The sequence below is a fragment of the Canis lupus genome, chromosome 4 (assembly GCF_048164855.1).
Source record: "Canis lupus baileyi chromosome 4, mCanLup2.hap1, whole genome shotgun sequence".
Classification (NCBI taxonomy): Eukaryota; Metazoa; Chordata; class Mammalia; order Carnivora; family Canidae; genus Canis; species Canis lupus.
In genome coordinates, this window is record NC_132841.1 from 2,737,958 (window position 1) to 2,755,083 (window position 17,126).

The following is a 17,126-nucleotide window of genomic DNA, read 5'->3' on the forward strand; positions in this document are numbered from 1 at the left end:
GGGTAACTTTTTGTAACTCTTGCCTGAATTTGACCATTTGAGATTGCTCTTATTTATGAGTTACACATCATCTTTTGACATTTTTTGTGCATGAATCTTTTTCAACATTGCTGATTAAAACCTCAGAGTAGATTCCTTCAAACAAAGAATTTCTAAGCCTCTTCACATGAAGCAAACTATAACTTCCTATTATCTCTCTATGACACTGTCATGTTCATCATACTCCTGAGAAATTACATTAAAAACTTAAAAAATCAAATAGGTTAAAGTAGTCTCAAATGTTTTCAGTGATTAATATCCAATTAAACTCACATAATGTAATTTCTATAATTATATTCCTGAAAGGAAACAATTCACATGTTAACAAATTCTTTTTTCTACAAAGGTTTATCTATACAGATCTTTGGAAGCTTTTGAGATCTTGACTTTAAGTCCTTTACTTCCTGTTCACCACTTCTTGTTTTGACACATCCCAGGTGCTCCTCCATCTAAGTTTTCACTGAGACATCCATGGCATTAACCCTAGAGGCATGTCTGTATCTGCCCTACCCTCCATACTCACATTTTCTTACTTGCCTCACATGGATCCACGGGCAAACATTCTAAGTCCACGTCTCCACTGTACTTGCACAGGAGACAACTCAACTCTGACCAGCACCTCTACCTAAGCACAGCAGCTGAAAAGAAAAAAAGGATTAGTATGCTGCCAAGTGTCCCTCAAAATTCATGACCACAATTCTCAAATGCATACTCAACAATAAACCACAGTGCGGTATATTGACTAAGGTAACAGATCTGCATTTATTTAAGAGTTACCCATGCAACCTTAATACTATATTTTCATCTTGAAGTAAGGATGATAAAAATAAAATTGGCCACAAATTATGTTGTGAGGTTTATTGAGTAAACCAGTGTAAAGCATGCATAAGTGCTCTGGATGTTTTTAGTGCTCTACAGATTGTAGTTATTATTTATGCATTCTCTGAACTTTGCAACAAATATTTATAATTTCTTTTCTTCTTAGATCTCCAAACCTACCTCCCACCCTCACTATCAACTGATAGCTGTGCCATAACTCTTTGAAAAGATAGAAGCACCAGGAGTTACTCTTTAAAGCTCCACCTCCCCCAATTTATCAACCCAACTTCCGCTTTTCCTACTCAAAACAACCTGATCCAGTCATAAGAAAATGCATGGTATGTGAATGGGTCAACAAGCATGTGTAGGCCTCCCACAACAAAAGGGTCTACTGGTATACCTCGTACTTCTGCTCTTCCTATGTCCATGAAGAAGAGGCAAATGGAAAACACCCTTCAAGAGAAAAAAATAACCTAAAGGAATTTTCAGTCTTTTAATGGGGAGGAGGGGAATGGATAAAATCATTTGTGTTTTTTTCACAATTATTCTTCCTTTTTATAAGCCCATTTGGACCCTAGTTGAGAAGATGATTCAGAGGAGTTTGTTCAAAGAGAGAATCTCTGCCAGTGTATTTCAACAAAGTTATACTAGGTTCACTATATATCTTTGTTTATGCTTATATTATAAATAGTCTATCTTTAAATTGCATAACTTTTGAATGGCTTAAAGTTTTCATGGTTTCTACAATCTCTCTTAAATTTTTTTGTCTTATATATTCTCTTATTTCTCCGGGATATTTCTACATGTGGATTTATTTATGTCTGCCCTGCTTTGGATTTTGTTTATTTGTCTGCTTGCTTTTTAAATTAAGTGGAAAATCCTCAGTCATCCTTAATGAAATATTTTCTTTTCTCTATTACTTACTTCTGTCATCCCCTTCTTGTCTGCTTATATACACATCCATTTGGTTGAGTTTATAACTTTCATTTGTATCTTTAAAATAAGTAAGCAAATTGAATAAACTCTATCTCAGAATTCCAACAAGTGAAGTGTTTGGTGTCTTCTATTGTTTCTGCTTGTTCTTGCTTAGAAAGTCTGGCTCCTTGAATCAATGATTTTCATAAATCTTAACAGTCAGTAAGCTAGTATACTAGATATATATAGTGTAGACTAGATAGATAATTTATAACATATACTAGCTTCCTTCTTCTTTTCCCAGTTAACAGAGCTGACAGATCTGCCTCTGTTCTGCTCTACCTACCCTCAACTGGAAAAGAAGTTGTCATATTCACTTTCCTTTCTGTCTAATCTTCATTCCCTGCTGTAACAGGCTCTCCTGCCAGGTGGAGGGTTAGCTCCATTTAAGTTACATCTTTTGAAATAGCTCTGCCAGTCAGGACAAACTTGACCTTCAGGCACATGAATAGCACAGAATCGTAGGGAGAGCCATCTGCGTGCCCAAGCCTGCCAAGGGTAAACATCCCCAGGCAACACTGCAAATATATTAAATCAGAACCTCTGGGTGATGAGAGCAAATAATATGTCTTTTTCCTAGGATCTCAAAATAATTGTGAGGTACATGAAGTCTGAAAATTGGTCTTTCAAACCTATTTTCTCAACCATTATAACAAATACTTCTCATGTGAGGAAAGTGACTTGCCCAAGGGAACACTGCTTGAATTTAGAATTATACAGTGAACCCAACCTGAACCATTCTGCTTAAAACTCCTATCTTGGGGTGCTTGGGTGGCTTGGTAAGTTAAGCATCTGACTTTGGCTAGGTCAAGATCTCAGGGTCGTAGGATGGAGCCCTATGTCTGGCTCCCTGCTCAGCAGGAATCTGTTTCTCCCTCTCCCTCTCTTTCACTCTTTCTCTAATGAACACATAAATAAAATCTTTAAAAAAATAAATGAAGTGGGACACCTGGGTGACTCAGCGGTTGAGTGCCAGCCTTCGGCATAGGGCATGATGCTGGAGTCCCAGGATCAAGTCCTGCATCAGGCTCCCTGGATGGAACCTGCTTCTCTTTCTGCCTATGTCTCTGCCTCTCTCTCTGTGTCTTTCATGAATAAATAAAATCTTTTAAAAAAAATGAATCTCCTGTCTCCTTCACCTCTTTACCTCTTGGATAAATTAAACCCTTAAGATCTCCTTTCCCACCACTGTAGGCATTGGTTTTGGAGAAACTTGATATTGTTTAAAATGCAAAAAAAAAGAAAAGAAAAAGAAAAAGAAATGCTCCCGTGTGAGAAAAAGGAACTACTAGTTTGGTAGGAAAACACAAAACCAAAACCACAAGAATATTATGCATCAGGAATCAATGGAAAACATAATTTCAAGGAGGAAGGCATTATAAACTCTGTTGCATGCTGCTGATTGATCATTAAAATAAGACCTGTATGTTCACTGATGTTAAAAACCTGCAAGTCCTTGATTATACATATTTTTACTTGCTTATTTGTATTTATGTTTAAGTCTTGATTCCTTCCTTTAATTAATTTTATTTATTAATTAGAAATACTAATTCTTTGTTATAACAATTTACTATTTTATCTCTGCATTATTTTACTGACATTCATAAAACTTTTAATTCTAGCCATACAAATTATTTGCCATTTTGATTTCATTTTTGTTTTTGACAAAATGAAACTGGTTTCATCTTCTGACTATAATGGTTAACACTCATTAAAAATTTAAAATTTGAAAAAAAAATTTGAAATGTGTAAGAAAAAGTAAAAATATTATCTAAAATTTTCCTTTTATACCTTAAAGTTCATAAATGTAAATACATTTGTAAATTTTCTTACAGAAATCTTTCTGTATATATGTATAATCCATACATATTTAAATAAGACCATACTTAAAATGCTAATTTTCAGTTTTTACATAGTAATATATTGTGGAAATACATATATTTTTCCCATTTTTTTCATGATCTCCATGTGAAAATTTTTGCAAGTGGAATGGTGGGTCAAAAGAAAGTAAATTTCATTTTTTCATACATATGCCAAATTATCTTTCTTAAAGTTCATACCATTTTTTAAATCCTTCTCTAATGCTTTCAAATATGTCCACAAATTATTTGATTCTTATTCCTTCAAAGTAGTAGAGCTGTAGAAGTTTACAGATTTCTCTTGGGCTCCCTCTCTCTCTCTCTCAATCTTTCTGCTTTCTCTCAGATTACTTTCTTTGGTGAAAGCTAGATGCTATGCTGTGGGGGCACTCAAGCAGCCCCATGGAAAGATGCATTTGGTGAGGATCTGAAGCCCCTGGCCTCCAGACATATGTGTGAACTTAGAAAACAATCCTCCATCCCAATCAAACTCTCAGATGACTGCAGCCCTGAGAAACTCTGATCCAGAACCTCCAGCTGAGTAATTCCTCATCTCCTGACTCACAGAATCTGTGAGACCACTAACATTTATTGTACTAATCTGCTAACCATGGTGGATAATTTGTTACGCAGCAATGGATAACAATACAGAGCTTAGAACCCAGAATTGCATGCTGATAAAACAAATTCATGAAATGTTAGCATTATTATGAAACTAGGCAACAGTGAAAGTCTAATAAACTTTGAAGAGGGTGATGAAGACAGAATGAGCACCAAACAGACCATGAAAAGAGTCCTGGTAGCAACATCATGACCTTTGGGGAGGCTGCAGGTGTGGAATTAAAGAGAAGTGAGGGAAAGAACTTGCCCACTAGTGTGCATGGTACAGACAGAATTCCAACCTGTGCTTTTAATTCTCATGCAATATGTAACTAGAGCACTCAGAACTGGAGAAACGATATAGAGCTTTTGGACATTATGGGAATCAACCATCTAATAAAAAGTAAGTAGGACTATTTTTTAAATTATTCTTATTTCTAAAAATTGACATGTGGAGGGATTTCAAGAACATTTGTTTAAAAATTAAGAAATCACTATTTCCCATTGAGAAAATATCCCTAGATTAAGTGATATTGTGTTAAAGTACAAAAAAAATACCTATTTAATTTCATGCATTTGTTATTTAGCCTTAAATTTTGAAAAAGAATTTATGTTTTTAAAATATTTTATTTATTTGATAAAAAGAGAAAAAAGTGCATGAGTGGGTGAGGGGCAGAAGGAGAAGCAGGCTCTCGACTGAGCAGGGAGCCTGATGCAGGGCTTGATCCCGGGATTCTGGGGTCATGACCCAAGCCAAAGGCAGACACTTAACTGACTGAGCCACCCATGCACCCCTAAAAATGAATTTAAAGAGAAATTTTTTCCCCTTACTTATTAATTATACCCAAATTCCAGGGGGTAGGCAAAGGGAAGAAGAGTTTAAGTAACAAACTATATATTTAAATAAACATATACATAAATGTATAAGACAATAGAGATGATGGAGAAAACCATATTGCATTTGCTTTACTAATCTTTATTTTGTATTTTAAGTAAAAAAAAAAAAGCATACTATATTTCACTGGTGATCACACCTAAAAACTAATTTTATGTAAACTTTTTAAAAATATGTTTCCAAGGAGAAGAATAAATTAAATACCATTGATCAAATGTCAGTGAATAAAAGTCTCAGTGGCCAAAGCAGTAAGTAAGTTTTTAAAAGTGGGATGAATTCTTTAAATGGGGATTACTGGGTGGCTCAGCAGCTGAGCATCTGCCTTTGACTCAGGGCATGTTCCTGGAGTTCTGGGATCGAGTCCCGCATCGGGTTCCCTGCACGGAGCCTGCTTCTCCCTCTGCCTGTGTCTCTGCCTCTTCTCTGTGTTTCTCATGAATAAATGAAGCAAATCTTAAAAAAAAAAAAAAAAAAAAAAAAAGAATTCTTTAAAGGGTTTACTTCTATCCAGTAAAACTTTTCATATGTTGCAAATTAGGGTAGGAGAGCTTATAAAGTAAACTTTCTCTCTTCCTAAGGCAGACAATAACAAGGAATTGTGTTAATTAAAATTGCAGTGAGAAACAGAAAGAGCCCAGGCCACTTAGGGATTGCTTAGCCTTTCATTTCATATTTAGAAGGTGTCATATTTGCAGATACTTTAGGGTTTTGCATTTGGCATAACTAATCTTATTATTAATTTAGTAGATGATTTTCCTTTTATCTGAGCATCGTTTTACTCTGACTGAAAGGGGATTTTATTTACTTTTCCAAATTCATATGATTTAATAATTACTGAATTGAAGCTTCTACACAGAGAGATGCTCAGCTTATTTTCTGTGAAATTAGTCAAGGTAATAATTAGGATTGCAATGACTTCTATGTATTGCAATTCATAATGTGGCATCTCCTTTCTTACAGCATTACTTTCCTCCCTTAGGATATAATGTTGCATTGAGAACATCATTCAGGGTCTGCTTGCCAACTTAGCAGACAAGAAGAGTAGAATGAGCTTCTGATTTTTCGAAGCAGTGCCCAATCCATTGAATTAAATACTCCAAGGGACAATATTATGAATATCTTTATGACCAAAGCTATTGAGCTATTCCAGCTCAAGATAAAATAAAAATTATTATTCATCTACATATTTGCATTCATCTTTACAAATGGATGTATTGTGAAAAAAGACATCCTACATGATATAGCTTGATATAAGAATAGAAAAAAATCAGATGTTTGCCCTAGAATATCTCCAGTCTTTCTTCAGATCTCTGACTTGCATGCAGCTAAATTTCTTCCAATTGTTCTGTGCTTCTACACATAGTCTATTACCAAAAGAAAACATGTTGCTTAACTTTCAGCAAACAGCCTTGACCACAATGCTTTGGATTTTTGAAAATTATTCTTTCATTATGGAGCATATTTTGGTTTAGTTCACAAAGCAGATCTGTATCACCACTGAGCATCATCTTTTTAATTGATCTCATGCTTCTGTGTACCAGCTAAGAATCATTCCTCTCTTCAACTTTTTTTTTTTATCTTGACTACTGTCTAAATACCATCTCCAAAGAATCATTGCTTACAAGATGATGAAGGGAAATAGTGACCACCCAAACACAAAAATGTGAATGACCACCTGGATCCCTCTTGAGTCACTCTCAATGTCTCAGTCCCATGACGAACCATGTGATTCAGGAAAATTATAATTTACTGTGGTTATTGACCTTCTGCATTATTTGCAAATAATGAAAACCACAAGTTTTCAATCTACGTAAGTTTATATAGCACATCTTTACCAGAGGAAAAAAAATACACATAAAGCCACAGCTGAGCTAGATAAAATAGGATTATGTCATCACCTACATGTATTTCCTGGATCTTTTCATCATGACCATATCCCCTTTCTCACTGATACCTGAGATCAAATGTGTCTGGTTGCCCAGAGCCTTGTAGGTCTTGCTCAGTTTGTTTGAGGAGGCAAATCCAAGCCAGAATTTTGATGATAAACTACAACCGCCCATCGAAAGCTTTTTTCTCCACTGTTCTTTGTGGTCCTGGAATTTATAATGAATGGACTTAATTTACAACATTCATAATCATATCAACTGGAGATAATTATTTGTATATTACCTTTAAGAAAACATCTGCATGTATGAATTTGTTCTGCAAGTCTTCAGATCCATTTAATGATATAAAAAATGATAGTTTTTGCAGCAGTGGAAAGCTCTCAATATTAAGATTAGAAGGTTTCTGAGGATTTTGTGCTCTCCAGTCACATCAGGGTAGCCTGTCTTGGTCACTTCCTCTAACAAAAGTTAACTGTTCCTCTGAATCTGATGAAAGTGATTCAAGCTCCAGAGATGTTTGAAATAAAACTGCATAATTGGTTCTTACTTGTAAAACTATATGTGGTGACTAGAATTCTATTGTTGGTATTCATTTCAGTCATAAGTAGATTCAGGTTTAAATATACTCTGATATATAAGCCATTCAAACGGACCTGGAGTAACTTGGTCAACCCAGACTGTTATCTTAAGGTTAAATTAACTCAGAAATATCTTCGAGTCCTGAGGAATATTTTTCCTCATTTGTTTCTTCAATGAGTATTAATTAACTTTCTTCTTTGGGAAAAATTGTGTAGCGTTTGCCAAATTGCAGTTGTTCAAAAATATACACTCTTCTGAATCATCAGTGTTGTTGACGGGTGCACGTGTGTGTGTGTGTGTGTGTGTGTGTGTGTGTGTGTATCTGTGAAACATGATATGTTTGGACTAGCTGATTCCAAAGACCCTGCTACCTGGAAACCATTTCCATTTGTTTTCTCTATTTACCTATCACTTCAAGGGGATGAACTGTTACATAAACTCAAATTATTGCAACTATTTTTTTTAGCATTATGCAACAATAAAGTCTTCTTATATTTGATTACTTGTTAAGAAGGAAATATGAAGAACCATATGATGTGACATAGAGGCAGATTATTTGGGCTTGCATTCTAATTCTAACCTTTTATTAACTATATGACATTAAGTCATTTATACAGTTTGGCTCACCATCTTGTCAGTGCAGACTGAAATAACATTATCTATCTAGAAACTTCACAAGCTTCAGTGAAATGAGAGAGAAATGTATGTTGAAATGCTTGCAGCAGGGGCAGTTGGGTGGTTCAGTCAGTTAAGTGACTGCCTTTTAGCCCAGATCATGGTCCCAGAGTCCTGAGATAGAGCCCCGAGTTGGGCTCCACACTCAGCACTGAGTATGCTTCTCCCTCTTCCTCAGTCCTTTTCCACCACTCGTGCTCTCTCTCTTTCTCAAATAAATAAATAAATAAATAAATAAATAAATAATAAATAAATAAAATCTTTTAAAAATGTTTGCAGCATTATAGAGCTATGCAAATGCCTATTAGCTATTCCTGCAAACATAATGCTTTGTTTAAATTTCTCTCTTTGAAATGCAGGAGTGATTGAGTTGGATGATAAAGAAATAAAGGTTGATAAAGATCACAAAAATGGGCCAACAGGGAAAGAAAGAATTTTTATAAGAAATATGGCCAATGTGGTTGTTATTGTGTAAAAGAATGCCAAGTTGTCAATGATCCTGTGGGTACAAAGTTGGTAAATCAGTCTAGCGCCAAGATGTCTATACTACATCACTCTATCCATATTAAAATGATTATGAGTTACTAGTACAGGTTACCAATATGACAATACCAGAAAAGGGCACAATAAGTAAGTATGCTGCTATAGAGAAAAAAGAAATTAGTATCAATTCTTATATAAACATTTAAATGGGAAATATTTTCCTATCCACATTTACAACTCGAGCCTTATATACCTGTAACCTAAACGCCTTTCTCTTACACAAAAAAATGAAATAAGGGACACAGATGAAATTTGGAGAATGAAAAAGATAAATAAAATGATAAATTTCCATGGGGAAGCTTCCACATAAAGTGAGTCAAAATAAAAATCAAAATTCTTCACCAGGAAAATTTTAAAAATGGTGGAGGATATGATTCAAGAGAATGGATAATGTGAATATACATTTTTTAAAGCCAATCTAAGATGTGATAATACAAGGATGCTAGTGCAGGAGGCTGCAGGCCCCTGGGGCTTCCTAATTGGGTATCCTTAGTCAGGTTTTCTCATCTCTTTGTGTTTCCTTTCCCCATTTACAGCATAAAGGTTACACTTACATATCCTTTGGATCCTTTATGACCATTAAATACATTAGTATGTAGTAAGCATTTAGAATAGGACTCAGTGTAAGAAACGTATCCATGGAGAGAAAACTTCTTAAAGCTCAAAATAGGTAGATCTACAGAGAAAAAATAAAAACATGCACTATTTTGCACCCTGGATATTAACATCTACCATATATACCTTACCTATTAGACCACTGGGGTTTTAACATTATATATATTATGGTTATTTTGATGGGGAAGTTGAAATAAAGATTCAAGAACATGTACAGATACTAAAGCCAGAGTAAGTTTCAGTAATTATTTGACACGTATCTAGTTTTTGAGAATGCCATCTAAAGGTCAACAATAAAGGCATCTATGTCAAACAAAAAGAAGATAATAGTGTTGCTGGAATACAGGACAGACTTCATAGAACATTCCTGGGGTAATTACATCAATTCAGTGAATACAGATGGTCTTGTCTTTTTCACAACCATAATGTTTCATGTGCCTCCACAGAGATCAGTTTTATAACAACTACAACATTTGTTATAATTCTACCTAGACAATTCAGCCTTAGTCTTTTCAATTGACAGGAATGTTTAGATACAAAATCAGACCTCTGGGCACCGGGGTGACTCAGCGGTTTAGCGCTGCCTTCAGCCCAGGGCATGATCCTGGAGACCCAGGATCGAGTCCCACATTGGGCTTCCTGCATGGAGCCTGCTTCTCCCTCTGCCTGTGTCTCTGCTTCTCTCTCTCTCTCTCTCTGTGTCTCTCGTGAATAAATAAAAAATAAAATAAAATAAAATAAAATCTCAAAATCAGACCTCTGAATATGAAGCATCTGTCAGTAATAAGCAAGACACAGATTCTAGTCCCAGCATTTGCAATAGGAATGTTAAGGCAACTGGTATGGACAAAAACAAAGAAATAAAAAATTTAAAAAAATGTGAGTAAGGCTGCCCTTAGTAAGATATGGTTTAAGAATAGAAATAGAGGCAGTTAAAACATCTAAAATAAAGAGTTAACAAGTTGTTGAGGGAAGAAAAAATCAAACCCTACCAGTCAGTATTAGTTCTTACTTGACTTCTACATTAGAAATTCCTATTTTCTGACTCCTTAATTTTCTCTAAGAGCCACCCATTAAATATTTACTACAAAGTTACATGATGATGTTGTTATGGTCCTCCTCACAATTAATTTCTTCATACAAACAATTCATAAAATCATTGAGTTCCTCCCACTGATCTGGTTTTCTTAGGCATTATGCTAATTCCTAGAGATGCAAGTGAATTCCAGGCAAAAATGGAAAATTTAACTAACAAATGAAGAATATTGTTTGAGCAAACTGTCACTGTGCTACATTAAGGGGAAATGATAAAGACACAAACAAATGATCCCTAGAGCAAAGTGATGAAAGTTGCCAGCAGCCAAGAAGTGTGGGATGACTTAGAAGAAGTAACTGCAGAGTTGGTATACAAATTTACAGGACAAGAAGAACTCTGTAAGGAGAAATCAATTGGCAGCACCCAAACCAATTGATAAATTATGGCTAAGGATTTCCAGAGCCTTCTCTTTTAAAGAGTCACTGGAGGGGCAGCCCCGGTGGGGCAGTGGTTTAGCGCCGCCTGCAGCCCAGGGCGTGATCCTGGAGACCCTGGACGAGTCCCACATCAGACTCTCTGTATGATGCCTGCTTCTCCCTCTGCCTGTGTTTCTCCCTCTCTCTCTCTCTCTGTTTCTATGAATAAATAAATAAAATCTTTAAAAAAAAGAGTCCCTGGAAATAGCAAAACTGATTAAAATGGAAGCTACCTTCTTCTTCAGTGAAACAAGGCTGAAAACATGACTTCAAACTGTCACCTTCTAAAGCACGTCCTCAAATGCTGTTATCTCCCAACATAGGTCTTCTCAGACTTTAGGCAAAAACAGATTTGTCTGAGAGGAAATGACATAATTCTTAAAGCCTATAAACATACCTTTATTAGGTCATAAAAAGAGGATCACCGGACAGGTTCTGGAAGTAGTGAGGTGATGCCTGTATAGATAGTTCCACATTAGAGTCTAGGGGAGTTAGAACTCATACTGCAACTTTTTTTTTCCCCTTACAATCTAACAAGCCTTCATAAAGAATGCAGAACACAACAGAAATCGTCACACTTAGGGAATTTCTGCTAGGAACCACCCTGGAAGCTCAAACCTTAGATAGTATTGTCCAAAGTTAAAGACCGTAACACATTTTATGAGCATGATTTTGGGCAGGGGTGGTGGGGGTGAAGGACTTGAATCAGAGCCGCAGCCTGCCTCGGGTTACCCCCAGCCCACTCCTTAGCACAGAATTTAATGAAGATCTTTTCCATTCAAAGATCAACTTTAGTAACAAAGGAGACCATGGAGAAAGTATACACAAATTCAGTGCTTTAAAATAAAGACAAATGACCAGAATTTTGAAGATTATAATCCAGAAAACACAATACAGGTACACACAAACTCAAAGAGGGAAACATTTCTAAATAATGAAATGCTGTCCAAAAAGCAATGACCAAATAAAACACTCAAGAGTGGAGAAGGCTTACTAACATAGAATCAATTTAAACATAAACTTTTACAATACTGAGATTTTATTACAAAACAGAGTGCAAGTTATAAGTGCTATTTTAAAGTAATTATACACTTAGTAAATTATACTATATACCCAGCACTTAGTAAAATATATACCTATACAGAGGCACGAGAATGGGAAAACAGGAACAAATAGATGTTGTTTCAAGTTGTAGTTAAAACACCTATGCACCCATGTTCTCGCAACTTTCATAATTCACTCATTAACACTAGCAAAAAACAGTTGTTAGGAAATTATCTCTGTTGAACAGAAAAAAAAAATCCTTTTTTTTCCTGAAATTAGCAACTCTTTGATTTTTGCTACAGATCATGGGGGTTTTTTTGTTGTTGTTAAAATTGAGTAAAAGTCTACTAACATAGTGTTATAATAGTGTAGCCCTATTTTGGAAAATCTTGATAGGTTGATAGATATGGAAGATAGATGATAGATAGATGCCTCTCTCTATATATATAAATTATATTTTATAATAATTATAAAGTCATTTTACCTTTAAAAGAGGGCCAATTGGAATATGTTATATATGTAATATGTCCTTTACTGGAAGTGGGTTGGAAAGAAAGTGTAGATGGTATGCTCTGGACATATTTTATATATAGAACTTAACAGTATTTCATGAACATTTGGGCTTTGAGGGTTGGGAAGAAGAGTTGAAGGGACTGAGGAAGAAGTGTCTCATCGGGAAGAGTGAACAGTAATAGCATTATTTGAATATAGAAAATTATTTGTGGGATTATTGGGGTTTAGATGATCATGCAGCAGTTGGATATATTTTTTAATGTAGGTCAGAAGAACTCTAAGAGTTTGGCAGTCAATAGGGAATTATTTCCTGAATAGTTTAACTATAATATATTCAATGGTGGTGGTATAATTTATTTCATTTCAAAAGCACATGTAAGTTATTGTGTGGGTTTTAAACTAGTTTTTAATAGTTTTTGTTATGAACTACTTCTCGTAAAAAGAAAATCCATAGAATAGGCAATGTTCATCATTGATTTAACGCCTAGAAGTAAAATATAATGGTAACATTTTGTCTTATTTGTTTCAGACTTTACTTAAGACAAAAGATATTGTAAATTGAATTAAAGTCATACCCATACCTGTCCAACCCTCATTGTCTCTCCTTAATGGTAATCAATATCTTGACATTAGTATGGATTCTTTCTGACCATGCCTTTTTACAAAGTCTTTATACAAATAGCTCCATGAAATCTTAGGATGGGTGTGCCTTTTATCCTTAACATCAAAATTAATTGCTCAGCAATTTTTTGTCATTTCAGAAAAAAAATTGTTTCTGAAATTTATTCTTGTTGACATATGTACAGCCAGTACATTCATATTAGTTATCACCTAGCCTCTTGTGCCAACAAATCACTTTATCCATCTCTTATTAATGGATCTTTAGCTTGTTTTCAAATACTGTTATTATAAAGAGTTATTCTTTGAACATTCCTAAGCAGAGCTACTAAAGTGTGTAGACATAGGATTCCTGAGTTAAAAGAAGGTATTATAGAATTGTGTCTGAGGAGTATTACAATCTTCTACCAGCAAGTAGAAGAGTAACACTTTCCAATATCCTGACCAAGGCTTGCTACTCTGTCAGACTACTGAATATTGGCTAATTTGATTAAGAAATAAATTACTTTCAGCATTTCTTTTATCTTTCAACCATTTCTTTCATTTAATCTATTAATATAGTGGATGATACTGATACCATGTCTGATGTAACTTTTGAAACTTTGGAATTCATCTTGAATCATTAGAACATATTTCATATACATATGGCTTCAGTAAGCCAGTATGTCATTAGGATTTTTACATTTATGTTCAGAGTGAAATTGGTCTAATGATTTCTTATGCATTCATTTTCCAAGTTTTTATACATATACCATTATAGACTTGCAAAATAGGTTAGACAGGTTTCCTTAATTTTCTTGTTTCTTAAAACAGTTTTACCAAATTACAACTAACTAGTCCCTGAAGATCTGGTAAACCCAGTTATAAAATACTATAGCCTTGATATATTTTATTTCTCCAATTTTCTCTGGATTCTTGTTATGGACATTATTCATATGGATAGCTCCACTTCATTCAGCTATCATCCAGCTGGGAGCCAGGCCATAAAAGGAGAGGTCCCATGCTATTTATCGTTAAATAAATTTAATTTAATTTAATTTAAAAAGGATATAATGATTTAGAAAAGTTTTGCAGTATCAGAGGGAAGGGTACTCAAGAATTGGAAAAGAAAGAATTAATGATCAATTAATCAGTAAAAAGAAATAGCTAATTTAACTACTTTCTTAACCTTTCTGTATAAACCCAAAGTTTATATTTTTGCTCAAAATACTTGCTGTGTCTCAAAATAGTTTGCCAATGAGTTGTCATCTTATTTCAAAGCTTATCTTCAAAATTAAAACTGTTAGAACATTAGTCTTTAGTCAACAAAACTTATTTGAAGACATTTAAGTGAACACTGTCCTTAGTCACTGGACTTGAAGCCTTACTTTGAATGATCTCTATTCTTCATTTTTTTTTTTTAAGATTTTATTTATTCATTCATGAGAGACACAGAGAGAGTGAGAGAGAGAGAGAGAGATGTCCCGGCATTTCATTGCATCTGTATCTTTGGGGTAAATCCCCAACAGTGCAATTGCTGGGTTGTAGGGCAGGTCTATTTTTCACTCTTTGAGGAACCTCCACACAGTTTTCCAGAGTGGCTGCACCAGTTCACATTCCCACCAACAGTGCAAGAGGGTTCCCTTTTCTCCGCATCCTCTCCAACATTTGGGTTTCCTGCCTTGTTAATTTTCCCCATTCTCACTGGTGTGAGGTGGGATCTCATTGTGGTTTTGATTTGTATTTCCCTGATGGCAAGTGATGCAGAGCATTTTCTCATGTGCTGGTTGGCAATGTCTATGTCTTCCTCTGTGAGATTTCTCTTCATGTCTTTTGCCCATTTCATGATTGGATTGTTTGTTTCTTTGGTGTTGAGTTTAATAAGCTCTTTATAGATCTTGGAAACTAGCCCTTTATCTGATACGTCATTTGCAAATATCTTCTGCCATTCTGTAGGTTGTCTTTGAGTTTTGTTGACTGTATCCTTTGCTGTGCAAAAGCTTCTTATCTTGATGAAGTCCCAATAGTTCATTTTTGCTTTTGTTTCTTTTGCCTTCGTGGATGTATGTTGCAAGAAGTTACTGTGGCTGAGTTCAAAAAGGGTGTTGCCTGTGTTCTCCTCTAGGATTTTGATGGAATCTTGTCTCACATTTAGATCTTTCATCCATTTTGAGTTTATCTTTGTGTATGGTGCAAGAGAGTGGTCTAGTTTCATCCTCCTTTATAGAATATTAGTTGACCATAAAGTTGAGGGTCCACTTCTGGGTTCTCTATTCTGTTCCATTGATCTATGTGTCACCTGCACCCCGATGTTTCTAGCAGCAATGTCCACAATAGCCAAACTGTGGAAGGAGCCTCAGTGTCCATTGAAAGATGAGTGGATAAAGAAGATGTGGTCTATGTATACAATGGAATATTCCTCAGCCATTAGAAACGACAAATACCCACCATTTGCTTCAACGTGGATGGAACTGGAGGGTATTATGCTGAGTGAAGTAAGTCAATCAGAGAAGGACAAACATTATATGCTCTCATTCATTTGGGGAATATAAATAATAGTGAAAGGGAATATAAGGGAAGGGAGAAGAAATGTGTGGGAAATATCAGAAAGGGAGACAGAACATAAAGACTCCTAACTCTGGGAAACGAACTAGGGGCGGTGGAAGGGGAGGAGGGCGGGGAGCTGGGGTGAGTGGGTGACAGGCACTGAGGGGGGCACTTGACGGGATGAGCACTGGGTGTTATTCTGTATGTTGGTAAATTGAACACCAATAAAAAATAAATTTATTATAAAAAATAAAGGAATTTGTGAACACTAGAGAGAGAGAGAGAGAGAGGTGGGGAGAGAGGCACAAACACAGGCAGAGGGAGGAGCAGGCTCCACACAGGGAGCCTGATGTAGGACTCGACCCCGGGGCTCCAGGATCACGCTCTGGACTGAAGGAGGCGCTAAACTGTTGAGCCACCGGGCTGCCCTCTATTCTTCATTCTTATGATAAATTATCCTTTTCTTGGTGTGTAGATCTTGCATGAGCTGGATCATAAGCAAGAGTTTGATGAATGGCACATCTTTGGATATGGAAATACATGGCAACTTGTTGACATCAATATTTATCATTTCACATTGAGGAAGAGTAAAATTAAGAGGAGGTAGAAAGGTAATAGAAATGTCAAAAGAAGATTTGTCTTTCATTCATTTCCATCGCTCTCTGGAAGTGCTGGTTTTCCATTGACTGCTCATATATTTAATACCATATTTCAGCATCATGCTACTCCTGGGGTAAATGCGAGACACAGGTTGCTGCTGTGATTTTTTTCTGGCACCTTCTTTACCCTCATGCCACAGCAAGCAAAGAAATGTGATCTATCTATCTATCTATTGCCAAATTTATCAAGAGCAAATGGATAAGCCAGGAAAAAGATTTTATCAATGCTTTTGTTAGAATATTTGCTATCTAGTATCAATTTGCCTTCTTTGGATAGTAACACACACAGTTTTCTTTGATAAAATCTTCCTTCTAAAAACTTTATTTCATAGTATATGGGTATATCAATTCTACCCAGGGATCCAGAACAGGATGTTCATTGAATTTTCTAATCCCTTGACCAAATTACATGATATAGAGAGGTACATTATCCAAATTGCTCCAAATGGCTATCAAGAAAAAACATTACCTTTTGGTTGAACTAGAAACCCCACTGAATTTGACAATACAATTTCTCAACTTTAAAATTTCCCTAAACTTGTTATACCAGAGTGCCCTCAATCAGTGCAAAGTTAACTTTGTGGTTGGACAAAACTAGTATCTTTGTGTTCCACATAGATTTGTGAAAGTTCAAAATTTGTAGTTTATTAAGTATACTGAATTTGTTCATAAATGAAGAGTAATAAATGTTAGCTATATTTCCAGAAACAGGAAAAAAAAAAAAAGGGAAAAGCCAGACTTCAAGATTTGCTTTACTTTTAAAAATTGT

General features: G+C 35.4%; 1 long non-coding RNA gene across 22 annotated transcripts in view; it reads right to left on the minus strand.

Moving 5' to 3' along the window:
- Positions 1-11,358, minus strand: part of LOC140631729 (uncharacterized) — a 125,305-nt gene extending 113,947 nt beyond the window's left edge. For 20 of the 22 annotated variants that reach the window (XR_012029250.1, XR_012029243.1, XR_012029254.1 and 17 more), the window contains exons 1-3: positions 11,231-11,352; positions 7,142-7,280; positions 563-677 (exon numbers count right to left, since the gene is read on the minus strand). This is a non-coding gene — a long non-coding RNA (uncharacterized lncRNA). Of the gene's footprint in view, positions 1-562; positions 678-7,141; positions 7,281-9,424; positions 9,547-11,230 lie in introns of all 22 variants that reach the window. The other 2 variants (XR_012029239.1, XR_012029253.1) reach the window with 2 other exon arrangements.
- Positions 11,359-17,126: the final 5,768 nt, after the last annotated feature.